The sequence below is a fragment of the Eucyclogobius newberryi genome, unplaced genomic scaffold, assembly GCF_026437365.1.
Source record: "Eucyclogobius newberryi isolate DKJ021-1_F unplaced genomic scaffold, fEucNew1.0.hap1 SCAF_16, whole genome shotgun sequence".
Taxonomy (NCBI): Eukaryota; Metazoa; Chordata; class Actinopteri; order Gobiiformes; family Gobiidae; genus Eucyclogobius; species Eucyclogobius newberryi.
Genome location: NW_027315790.1, coordinates 13,835,057 through 13,845,293, shown reverse-complemented (window position 1 = coordinate 13,845,293; position 10,237 = coordinate 13,835,057). Strand labels below are relative to the sequence as shown.

At 37.4% G+C, this 10,237-nt stretch overlaps 1 long non-coding RNA gene across 1 annotated transcript; it reads left to right on the top strand.

Annotated features, from left to right (window-relative positions):
• Positions 1-7,337: 7,337 nt before the first annotated feature.
• LOC140361414 (uncharacterized) lies at positions 7,338-9,358 on the top strand. Its single transcript, XR_011927010.1, has 3 exons — positions 7,338-7,405; positions 8,128-8,267; positions 8,982-9,358. It is a non-coding gene; the product is annotated as an uncharacterized lncRNA (long non-coding RNA).
• The last annotated feature ends 879 nt before the right edge of the window (positions 9,359-10,237 follow it).

Genomic DNA, 10,237 nt, shown 5'->3' with positions numbered 1-10,237 from the left:
ATGGCATAGTGTACAGAAACATCCCTGCAAAGTACAGGCTGGAGACCCAAGGATGAAGTTGGAAAAAGGAACATGAGAAACTGGAGAAATACCAAGGGCTCAGAGAAGAACTGGAGTAGGCCTGGAAGGTGAAGGTCATTGGAGCACTCGGGGCAGTGACCCCCAAACTGGAGGAGTGGACCCCCATACTGGAGGAGTGGCTACAGCAGATCCCTGGAAAAACATCAGACATCTCAGTCCAGAAAAGTGCAATGCTAACTCCCAGGCCTCTCGTAGAGGACCTGAGCTTAGAAAAAGGGACGAAACCACCTGCGGAGCGTGAGAAAGGAATTATACACAAATCTTCTGTAAAGCCTGGGATCTCAGCAACCCCATGCACCTTAGTGAGAGACAGAAGGAAGAAACGTAAGGAACTGTAAAACATAAGATCATAATTTATAATGATTACATTTATGACAATACTAAAAACATCGACAATATGCTGGTGTGAATGAGAGTATGTCATGAGAGAGAATACGGAACAACGGATGAAAATTAGCCCCTAGCTACAATTCGGCATGTTTACAATATTCATATAATTATGTCCATTAACCTGCACTGTGGGGTGCACGGTGGCAAAGGCGGTTAGCGCTCTTGCCTCCCAAGAAGGAGATCATGGGTTCGATTCCCGGACCAGACCAACATCACATGATCTCTCTGGGTGGAGTCTGCATGTTCTCCCCGTGTTACCGTGGGTTCTCTCCGGGTTCTCCGGCTCCTCCCACCGTCCAAAGACATGCATGTGTTAGGTAAAATTGGTGACTCTAAATTGGCCCTAGTGAATGAATGTGAGAGTGAACTGTCTGTAATGTCTGTGTCTCTGTGTTGGCCCTGCGACAAGTTGGCCACTGTCCAGGGTGTACCCCGCCTAAGGCCCGAAGTCACTGGGATAGGCTCCAGTCACCCGCGACCCCGAAAGGGAACAAGCGGTAGAAAATGGATGGATGGATGGAACCTGCACTGTCCCGACTAAAATAAGGGACCCTGAGCGACCCCTCAGATTCCACGTCTGTTTGACGTGATAAATATGTCAGCTGTCAACACAGGCCCCATGTCAGACAAGAGTGTAATTGCTTGGAAATGTGTAAATAGCCGATGCTCCAGTGGAGAAAGAGAGGGCTAATTTGATCCCAACCTCACAGCTAAGAATATTGTGACCTGGCAACACGGATCACGTTTGTGTGTATGGAAGTCAAAACCGGGCCACAGAAAGAGTGCGGAAAGTAGTACATTACAAAGCTCTGCATCTTAACATGGGATTGACTTTAAAATTTTATTTTTAGTAACGTAACAAAACAAAAAACTAAAGTACATTACAATATAGCCTGTGATAAAAATATGCTCTGTGAGAATTAAAGGCTATTCAGTGGTGGAAAGTAAAAGTACCAACACATGAAAACATCAAATAGAAAGTAATAGTATTGATGTGCCTGTTTAAAAATGTACTTTTAGAGTAAAAAGTAAAGGTATTTCACACGGGATGCGTCTAAGGTAGTGAACTGATGCTGTGCTGTTTTTTTTAGTAGAAACTACTGAATTAATTTTGTTTGTATATTTTGATTTGCTTAAAGCTGGGACATTAACTCAAACTATGAACGTGCTAAAAAATAAGCCCATCAGCCATTTCAGGCAGGCTCAAAGAGTAAAGAAAAGTCTATGTTTAAGTCTAGTTAAACAATGTAGTGGAGTAGAAAGTACAGATTCCTGCTCTCAAATGTAGTGAAGTAAAAGTAAAAAGTATGCACTGTAAAATGTACTCAAGTAAAGTACAGATACATGTTTTACTTAAATACTTTTACTTTTCAACACTGCTGCTATTACTATTCATTAGGGATTTAAAACGTTTGTGTAACGATTATTGTGATAATTAATATTGTGATTTAACCATTATTCAATATGTGTTTATGAAATCAAACTTTCTGAATGATTCATTTAAAGATATAAAAAAGCACTATACTTAAGTTTACTTTTTTGAGGAAAGGTTGAGCAAAGAGGACTTTCTTTTTCCTCTAAAGTAGTCACATTTCTTTTCCTTGAACTAAAATATACAAAATTTTGTTCAAAAATTGACTCTTAAAAAAACAAAAAAAAATATTCTAAAAATGTCACAACTTTATAATTTTTATGTCTTTACAATTATATTGTGACCTAAATAATCATGATTATCGATTACGATAATAAACTTGACATCCATACTACTCTTACTACTGTTACTACTGTTACAACTAGTATTGGGGATACTTTTGTAATTCTGCTGCAGTTTTACTGGCATACAGATTCTACTCCTACTTCTGGTAAGACTGTTTAGTCACAACTGCTTTTGTGTGAAACCAAAGAATTATTTCTGGCATGACTATGGAGGACCAAGGCAAAACAGAACTGTGATTTCAGTAAGCGCCCTGAGGGCCAAAACAGCAAACAAGTGCCTATCACTCAAAACATGGCAAGGCGCCAAACTAGAAAACTGCTTGAAAATGGGACCGAAAGTATTTATTTATTTTACTTTCCTGTTTCCATCTTTGCTATTTCCTTGTTTTGTCTCAGTGCTGCCGTGGGTGTAACATGTTTACCCCAAGACACAAACAACTGGGTGTATTTCAGCTGATTGCCCATTCAATGCGCGATAGGAAATCCGTGCATGAAATGAAACATACAGAATGCAGTCATTAAATGGCTTGAATGCACATTGCACATTGTATCGTTACATGGATTGCGGAATATACAGTAGAAATGTCATTGTTTGATTTGATGATGAAGTCATTGAATCATATGACTATTGAGATTACAGATTATTACGGGGGAAATAAATTGGATGCAGTAAAATTGGCCTTGCATAATGTTTTGAGTTAGTCGAACAAAGACTGAAGTATAATTTGTAAAACATTGAGTCTGCAGAAATCCAGCTCTTGGTCCGCTTTTGATCTACTTTTGGTCTGCAGTGGTTTGTGTCTGTCAAAGAGGTTCAAGAGAGAAACAGCCAGGCTTCATTTTCAAACATGCACTTTTGTCACAATTTTATGAACTTAAATCACTTTAGTAATATGCACGCACAAGCAATTAACTGTCGATTATAACTAGGCAGTTCTGTATTATTCTATTAAGTATCACTCTGTACAGCAATATGGTGTAATTCCTTCTAACCGATTTTCTTTAAAAATGACATTTTCCACATTATAATTTACATGTGTGATGTGAGTGCAGTCAATACATGCAATCACAAATTATCCACAGTCAATTTAATGCACATGCTCATCTGCTGTGGCAAATGAAGAATAATTAAGGCCATAATGACCTTATTTATATGACGGCTTAATGTGAAGGCTGATGAGTAGATTATGGTTGAACGTCTCTCAATGCAACTGTAATTGTTTTGCATAATATAATATATAATATATAATAGTCATAATATAATTCAGAGCGCCTGGTCCTAGTTTTAGACTATATGAAAATATGTTTTTTATGATTATTAATATTATTACTTTAGGTTAGATGATCAAACTGTTTTCTGGGTGCCAAATTTAGCACCTCAGACCAAGTTTGTTGGCCCCCATGGCTCCAGCTGAATTGGCCCAAATTGTATTCAGGGTTTAAGTCACGTAACATATTTGTTGTTTCCACCTTGTTGAAGACGTCGCTGCAAGATGTTGCCGAACTCCGCTGTTAGAAAGTCATGAAAAACAGCACATCAAATTGGAATGAAAAGGGCTAATACATCAAGAATACAGAAGTTATGGCCTTTGATCCTTATCTACAGCGGCGAGTCGTTAACAACACTTATAAGCACCAACAATTTGCCACATCAAACTTTTGTGGACATTTACATTGAAGCCTCCTTATCCGCAAGCCGTCTGTGCACTGGACAAGTCCTCAAAGCGTTCAAGAGCACAGACATTGTGTGCAGGTGAATGAGTGTCTGATGCTAGAATATAAGACCTGGACAGTTGGAATTTAGGCTTGTCGACAAGTAGGCTATTGTTTATTAGCATAGACACACAATAATATGTAAAGAGAAACACACTTTCAGAAGCACATTTAAAAAAACTCCTTCTCCTTCGTTATAACCACTATTTTGTAGCTGAGGAGTAAATGTAGTAACAGCGCTGTGGTGAGTTTGATTTGTGGTGGTGCAAAATATAGGGGGGGCTATTTGACATGACAAGTCCAAAATTGAATATTTAACATTGACTGTATGTATACATATTTTAAATACTCATTTACAACTGAATTAATTAAGTAAACACACTTTTTCCACTTTTGTTAATGATAATACAATGACTTAGAGGCAGATACCATTTGTGAGAAAATACATTTGACATAAAATTACATTTTACACTTTATAAAATATCAGATTGAAAAGAGCAAATCAAAAATCTCAGTGATACTGTACCTTATAGTGCATAGTAGCAATTACTACATTAAGAGGAAATAAAAACTCAAACAATTGTTGGTGTTTCATAAAACAGCTTCTAAGTGGCTTTAGTTACCCTGAACTACATGTGTAACATTTTACATTTTTATATTTAATCATCACATCCATTATTGCTGTATGGAAAGTTGTCATTTATAGCATTCTTTTGTAGGTTTTCTAATAACAAAAGCATATTTTTTATGAATAGAAGTTAAGCAATACTTTAAACTTAGCGTTAGCCTTATGCAAGTAATAAACTAAAAACATATTCCTCTTTAGTGTGTTTGTTACGGAGGTCAAGGTAACGGAGCACAGAGTTTGACATATCACATGTCTCGGCTCGGATTGACATGAAATCAGCCGCTTTCACTTCAACACGAATAAAGCCAGCAAACAGTTGAGCAGCTCATTCTGAATCGTTTTGGACTTACCTTTTGTAACAGACTTCTGTAGAAGCAGTTTTAAGACGTAAACACGGAAAACAAGTTACTTTTAATAGTAATATTGTGCTGCCCGGTGGTAGAGTGGTTAGGCCACAGCACACAGTGTTGTGAGTTCGAACTCCGACAATTTACTGTATGTCCTCCCTTCTCTCTCATCCATCATTTCACACTGTCCTATCCTGTCTAATAAAGCCTACAGGCCACACAATCTTTAAAAAGACACCGCTGATGACAATAATACATTTTTGGTGACAAACAGTCTTTGGGGATGTTACAAAAGAGGAATTCTTTGTTTTGAGACTTTTTGTTGGCCCTTATACACTCCGCCGTAGGATCGACTTCATTCTGCACATTGAGTGTAAACAAATCCAGTATTGAAGGAACTCCAGTCCACATTTTCCGGTTAACCTCGTTTTTCCGACGGGACACTTTGGTCTGGGTTTTTAACGGGAGCCAAGAGTCCTCAAGCATCGTCAGGCCGAAATACCCCACAGACAGTGAAGCAGCTGCGGTAACGATGACAGTCACGGACACGGCGGGGACAAGGTAAGATGGCTCAGTCATCAGAGAGCTGCTGGGTCAAACTCTGCACGGGGCCTTTTGAAACAGGCGCAGGATGTTTGTTCAGCTGCTGCACTCACTCACGGGGTGTGCGCAGGTGTCAAATGAAGTGTTTTATTTCAATGCGACTTATGCTCAAGGAGGAACTAATGCATCATAAGACCTGCCTGTAAACTTCCGGTGAGATACTAGACCATGATCACACTTTCATGACCCGCTCCAGAACCAAACCCACGGGTCAAAACAACCGGCCCATCATCACCACTGCCTGTGACTGTTTGTGGAAGAATGTAGGGCAATTGGCATATCTAAAATGCTGTGTGACACATTTTTGCATGTTTAAACTCACTGTAGGAGAGACAATTGCTGCCGAACTGCATTGACGAATAAATCAATATGGTTTAGCATTAGAATTATATAATCAGAATTGCAACAAACAACAAACTAGCCCACAATGCTCAAAAAGAGTAGGTGGAAGTTTTAAAACTTATAATGTCCTGCCCCCTCTTGACCATGATTGTGTACCCGACCAGTGGCGTGCGGTGACTTTTTAATTCAGGCAAGCACAAAGTCAAATTGTCACAATGCTAGAATTTCAAACTCAATACTAAGGGAAATACTTAATTTTCTGGATTAAAATGCTCTTTTTGCATGAACAACAGCAGGCTATGATGAATATTAAAGGCGGTATGGATGATTTTTCGGCAATTTGAGAACGCAGGCGGAAGTGCGCATGCGCACTCCCCCGTGCGGACTGATACAACACACACGTGCGTTTGTTTATTAGCGCAACGGAGCGCATCGCATCTCTCGTCTCCTGTAGATTTCAGTCCACTTCTGCGTCAGCTCGAACTGTCTTTCTCCGTCTTCATTTTGCCCCGTACACTGAGGGAACTATATTATGATAGATCCATGCGCTTAGGCACGCGGAAACGTGGGCACAAACCGCACGCGGCTGCAGGTGAGCGATAGGTGCGTTTTATGATTGATACGTGGCAGGACAAATGATTTATCCACGCCACGAGGAAATATGATACAAAATTTGCTGAAAAAAATTGTCCATACCACCTTTAAATTGAAAAATGAAATTGGCTTAAACGCACTGCGTCAACTCAGTAAGGTATTGCCAGACATGTTTCTCACAAAATCACTAAATTAGCCACTTCACCTCATCAATGCATGAAATAACCCAAATGATTGACATTATAGCTGTAGTACTATGGGTAACTACACAGAACAACATTTATGACGAGAAACTCACTATCACAGCATACTGTTCAGTACGGGGCGGCAGTAACTCAGTGGTAGAGTGCTGTGGTTGAATCCCGATCTCTCCTGGTAGAGCGGTCAGATCCACTGACCCACAGGTTGGCGGTGCAATCGCAGCTGCCTCAGGTGAATACTGCCACAGGACACAATGGCAGTATTCAACCCGACTCGCCCCCAGTGTCTGCGGACATCTGCTGTGTGAATGGGTGACGCTTTGAGTGCCTTGACGGTAGAAAAACGCTATATAAATGTGACTTTTTTTGTCAGATGCACTTATAATCATGTCTCATTTGCCCCAAACCCTAAAAGCATCTATGCATTAGAACAGCCGTGATAAAACTCACCTGGCACTCCCAGATGTAACTAAAGGAACGTCCATGGATCTATTATAATATCTGGATAGGGTACGCCCCCTCTGCCTCTGGCTCCAAATTGAGTAGTGGCCACTTCGCAGAATGCAGCCTTTTGGTCGGACCATTTCAGGAGTTCGGCCTCTAAAATTACCAAACATGCTAAATTGTTTTTTGTCTAAAAATAAAATAGAAGGAATTTCACTCTTCAACTGTTTCTAAAATACTTAAAAAATACACGCGCGCACGTGACCCTCATGAACGAGCCTCAGGAGAACATGTGACGGAAACTAAACACAAGCAGAAGAAAGTCACGAGACGAGACCACGATACACGTAAGTTGTTTGTATGTCATTCCTCACGTTTCACACATTGTTCCATGTGAAGTGTAAATCAACGATTACACAGTTAACACAAGTTAACACAAGCTAACACGAGCTAACGTAAGCTAAAGTTTAGCTACACAAAGATGCAACAACACGTCGTGATGGCTCGTGCTTCTGCAAATAAATAACTAATTATTTCTCTTACTAAATGTTCTAAGAGACAAAAGGTTAAGCACAGATCAAGGAAAACTAGAGAAAGAAGGGAAATAAAGTGATGTTTGTATTATGTGCTATAAAAAACAACCAATAATTCAAATATAACCTGCTATAATGGGTCATATCTTACATATATAAATGTAAAGGTGTTTAAAAGTGACAGTCCTGTACTTACAGGGGCTGAGACCACATTTGAGGTTTTATTACCCATTTAATAATGACGTGTGCTGTGTTTAAACAGCAAAGCACACGCTTGTTTTGTATAGGAATGTCATGGATTTACTTCCATGGAATATGTAGAGATTTAGCAAACATGTCAGTTATGTTCTAACTTCTGAGGTTTAAACTTATGCATAAGTAAATGACTTTTGGTTCTAGCTTTTAAAATTAATGTGAAAAGAGGAACTTTTGTGTTACAGAGCAAAATGTAAATCTGTCAATAACATATTCCAGCTTTTCTCTGTTAAATGTGCAGAATATATCAATGTTCTAATGAGTATCTTTCTCATCTTCAGAGTGCTGACCAGTGAGTTTAGTCTGTCTGTGCTGTCCAGAGCTCTACAGGTCACTGCAGGTCACTACAGGTCACTGCAGACCTAATCACTGCAGACACAGAGTCATCTCAAGTAAACTCCTGACGACTCCAAAGCAAAAGGTATTTTAATAATAACTTGTGCCTCGACTAAAAGTAAACAGTGTAGAATCAGTATTTTGAATTTATAAAATGTCTGTTTTGTTATGACCAAAAAAACTAAATGATAATTGTTCTTCAAAAGAGCCACTGCTGTGTCACATGTGAAGTGTATGTTATATGACATGTATAATCTAAACATATGAAGTGTATGTTATATGACTTTTATAAATCTAATACATATGAAGTGTATGTTCTATGACTTGTATAAATCTAAACATATGAAGTGTATGTTATATGACTTTTATAAATCTAAACATATGAAGTGTATGTTATATGACTTTTATTAATCTAATACATATGAAGTGTATGTTATATGACTTTTATAATCTAATACATATGAAGTGTATGTTCTATGACTTGTATAAATCTAAACATATGAAGTGTATGTTATATGACTTTTATAAATCTAAACATATGAAGTGTATGTTATATGACTTTTATTAATCTAATACATATGAAGTGTATGTTATATGACTTTTATAATCTAATACATATGAAGTGTATGTTCTATGACTTGTATAAATCTAATACATATGAAGTGTATGTTATATGACTTGTATAATCTAAACATATGAAGTGTGTGTTCTATGACTTGTATAAATCTAATACATATGAAGTGTATGTTCTATGACTTGTATAAATCTAAAGCTGTGACATGTTCTGTTTGTCCCTCAGTCATACGATGGAGCTGAACGGTGCAGTTACTGAAGTACAGAAGACTGCGTAGCCATGGAAACAAAGTCTTGTTAAATACTGAGATATTCAGTATTTAACGCAATAATGTCACATTCATGTGCATATAACTGATGTAAAAAGAGTGTTTATTTTACCATTATTATTAGTATTATTTTGTCCTACGCTGTTTTTATTTTATCTTTATCTTTATTTTCCCCCTCCATTCCTTATTAAGGTATGAGAGGTTCTGTCTATAGGAGTTTTTGTTTATAAGAGTTCTTCTATTAAGAGTGTTTTTTAAACTTCCTATAAGTGATCTGTCCTTTTCCTCTGTATCTACTGTGTTGCAACAACAAAATTTCCTCATGTGTGGACAATAAAGGAATATCTTATCTTATTCAGTTTGTTCTATTTGACTTATACAGGTTGTTTTATCATTGTTAATATTTTTATGTTGCACTGAATCACCAAAGCAAGTTCCACTGTTTGTGGATTCTGTTCTTTGACAATGGCAATACATTTTCAGATTCAATTAATGATGATAATAATAATGAACAGTACAGACTCCAAAACACCTTAATAAGGGACTCCCACATTGTAGCTTTAAAACTCACTGTAGCTTTAAAACTCAACTAAAACTGGCTAAAATCAATTTATCATTTGTAGTTATAATCAGATTTACATTTATTGAACAAGTTCATTCATGTTCATTATTCGTATTAAATACATTAATAAACAAATGTGTTTTGTATTTATTAAAGATTGACATGATAAAAAAGACACAAAAGGAAACTGAATATAATTAAATACTGCTTAACTCAATTATGTAACAGAATCGATGATTATATTTTATATTTCTTCTCATCTGATTAAAAAAAATGCATATTGGCCAAATTATATTATGTAAATAAATAACTGAAAAGTTAACAAAATAAATACCCAAACCAAAAACTACAGAAAATGATGAGGACGTTATTCCACCTCTAAATGTAATTCATTGTCATTAAACCAGACTTTTTATCTTAACACTTCTTTATAATTCTCTTAAATATCAGAGCTTTACAACATGATACATGTATATTTATAGATGGATATAACAATTCATCATTATACGTTACGTAAACAGACTATTTCAAGCCGAATTATTCCAAAAGTCCGTGTTGACTGTTCTCAGTCTGTCGCGCTGCTGTGACGTGCGCGCTCCCGACGCCAAAGCCTCACGGCGATGACGTCACAAAAGTGGGAGGAGATATACC